Here is a 3,247-nt window from a genome sequence, read left to right on the forward strand (position 1 = left end):
GCCCCGCCGCCCGGCTTCGGAGCATCCTTCCGAAGCCTGGCGGCGGGAGGAGGTGTCCCCGCCCCGCCGCCCGGCTTCGGAGCAGCCTTCCGAAGCCAGGCGGCGGGAGGAGGTGTCCCCGCCCCGCCGCCCGGCTTTGGAGCAGCCTTCCGAAGCCGGGCGGCGGGAGGAGGTGTCCCCGCCCCGCCGCCCGGCTTCGGAGCATCCTTCCGAAGCCGGGCGGCGGGAGGAGGTGTCCCCGCCCCGCCGCCAGGCTTCGGAGGAGGTCCGAGGACAGTGGGGAAGACGCGCTGTGCTTCCCCGCTGTCCCGGAGATTTCCCTATGGGCTTTCGTCTTGCGAAGCAAGCCCATAGGGAAATTCGTTTTGCGAAGCGCCTCCAAAACGGAAAATCCTTTCGTCTAGCGGGTTTTCCGTCTTGCGAGGCGTTCGTCTTGCGGGGCACCACTGAACATAGATACATCACAAACTTACATTGGTTTTATACTGTTGTAAACAAAATGTGCCCTTTTCCCCTTATGGGGTGTCCAACAGCCCATACAGAGTCCTTACGTAGGTTCCCTATTGGTAGGAGAAAATAACAGAGGCCAAGCAGAGAATATTGAGAAGCAAAGCAGCTAGTAAGCCTGATCTTTATTGATCTGTTGCAACAGGGTGCTCCCCTCACACGCAGGAAAGGAGGAGGAACCCAGAACAAAGGTGTGCCTGCCCTTATATAGAAATTTTAAATTCCCTGCCCTGGAGCTCAAGACCACCCCTCCATACATCATACATACATCACAGAAAGGGTGTAACCCAAGACCACCACCCCCACATACCTACATCACAGAAAAGGTGGTCTATTTTTTTTCTTTATTGATTTTTATTACGTACAAATACACACAGAACAAATTCATCACAAATAAAACAAAACAAACAACAAAACTAACAAAGGAAAAGAGACAAAAGACCAAAACAACATATAACTAATTGACTTCCCTCCACCTCGGTTTTGGGTTATGTAACAAAGGATTTCCCCCCACAGTTTCTCTTTAAAATATCTGCACGTTGTAGGGTTATATTGAGCCTACTGTGATCTTAACATTTTTTAATTCTGCTTCGATATATGTTATAAATTTATTCCATTCCTTAATAAACTTTGTTTCTTTCTGGTCTCTGATTTTTTGTGTCATTTTTGCCAATTCTATGTATTCAAATAACTTGCTTTGCCATTCTCTTATCGTTGGGATATTAGTTGACTTCCAATTTTGTGCTATTAATATTCTAGCAGCCGTTGTTGCATATTGGAATAAAGTCTGGTCCTCTTTCTTGATTTCATTACCCATCATCCCCAGAAGGAAATTTTCAGGTTTTTTAACAAAAGTGTATTTAAACATTTTTTTAAACTCATTATAAACAAGCTCCCAATTTTTTCAATTTTTTTCGCAAGTCCACCACATGTGGTAGAAACTTCCTTCCTTATTTTTGCACTTCCAGCACATTTTATCCCCAGTCTTAAAGATTTTTTCTAATTTTACAGGAGTGGTGTACCATCTGTACATCATCTTTTCCATGTTTTCTCTTAGTGCAACACATGCTGTAAACTTCATATCTTTGTTCCAAAGCTTTATCCAACTGTCATATTCCAAACTGTATCCCAAATCCATCGCCCATTTCACCATAACTTCCTTAATCTCCTCATCCTTAGTCCTCAGCTTGGCTATGTGCCCTGGTTCTTCTTGAAGAAGAGACATTCATCATGAGTTCTTCCCTTCTCCTTATCAGACTCTTGTATAAAGAGGACTGTCAAGGTAGGGAAAGATGCTCCACCTCGTAATAATCCTAATTGTTTTAGCTAATCTCTTGGCTGAAAGACAGAAAACTAATAGTTGTGTGCCTGCTTCTTAGCCTAATCCTGTTTCTTCCCACGTGAATGCAGTTCTATAGAGTAACACGAAAGACACCCTAACTCAGGCTTCCTCAACCTCGGCCCTTCCGATGTTTTGAGACGACAATTCCCATCCTCCCTGACCACTGGTCCTGCTGGCTAGGGATCATGGGAGTTGTAGGCCAAAAACATCTGGAGGGCCGAGGTTGAGGAAGCCTGCCCTAACTCCTCAAGATGTTGAACTTGCTCCAGCTTCGGAGTACCTGCTATAAAAGAGACAACTCTAAGAAAGTCACGGTGCTCCAAAGCGTCACCAGTTGCATCAAGTTGCTTTAGAGAGAGCATTCATGATCATCCTTATCACATTACAGAATTGCTTGGCGACTAAGCAGGGAGCAGCACATGGAGATAAGGGGGGAAGCAAGTACTCTGCAGCCTGTGCCTCTCCCATCCCTGTGCACAAGTACAGAATGTAATGCAACCCAGCACAGCAACAGCAAGAGGGGCAGTCGCAACACCTCCGCAAGACCTCCTCATACTCTGGACAAGATGATGGTGGGAACTGCTTCTGAACCCTGTATCCCCTCCTCCTCCGCCTCCGCCTCCCTGCCACACAGCCTTAATGATAGAAGTATGGATGTGGAAGTAGTTGACCTCACTTGCGAAACTTCAGAACCTCTAGTTGTTGATCTTACGCAAGACGCTTCTCTTGTGCTTGTTGGAGAGAGTGGGCAGCAGCCCGATAGAGAGTTCAGACCTCAACCATTGTCTGACAGCCTCATATTTAGTGGTGGTGGTGGTGGTGGTGGTGATAGCAGACACACACAGAGTGGTGCTCTTGCCACTAGAAAGCTCCCCAGAGAAGTGGGAAGGAGGGAATTTGCAAGATCCTCAGGCACTTTGAGTTGTGGAATTTGCATAGACAGCTTTGCAGAGATTGTGCAAAGTGGACGGCTTATAGTGTCAACAACATGTGGCCACATCTTCTGTAGTCAGTGCCTCAGCAATTTTCTTAGGTATGCTAACTTTTGCCCAATTTGTAGGAGGCATCTCACTCCAAAGGAGTATCATCCAATTTATATGTGAAGACATGGGTGTTCCTGAACACAGTCTAATGTGGCCTTCATAAACATGAGTGAACTCCAAAGAACACACCAAGTACAGTATATATGACAGTTCGCAATTTCACGTTTTTTCCAGTTGGCCTCCTTATAGTCCAGTTGTACTGTTTCAGCTTCATTTCGCTTTAAGGTTTTTGCAGCTCACATTTTTTGAGGTCTGTAGACGTTTGAAGAACAGCTTGGAGGATATGTCTGCTGTTGCCACATTGCTTTGTGCCGATACCTCATTTCTGTTCTAGTTCTGTTGCTGCTTTGAGAAA

General features: G+C 46.1%; 1 pseudogene; it reads left to right on the forward strand.

The window, feature by feature from the left end:
* The first annotated feature begins 2,379 nt into the window (after positions 1 to 2,379).
* Positions 2,380 to 3,005, forward strand: LOC144326271 (E3 ubiquitin-protein ligase RNF4 pseudogene; annotated as a pseudogene).
* The last annotated feature ends 242 nt before the right edge of the window (positions 3,006 to 3,247 follow it).

The sequence above is a fragment of the Podarcis muralis genome, chromosome W (genome assembly GCF_964188315.1).
Source record: "Podarcis muralis chromosome W, rPodMur119.hap1.1, whole genome shotgun sequence".
NCBI lineage: Eukaryota > Metazoa > Chordata > Lepidosauria > Squamata > Lacertidae > Podarcis > Podarcis muralis.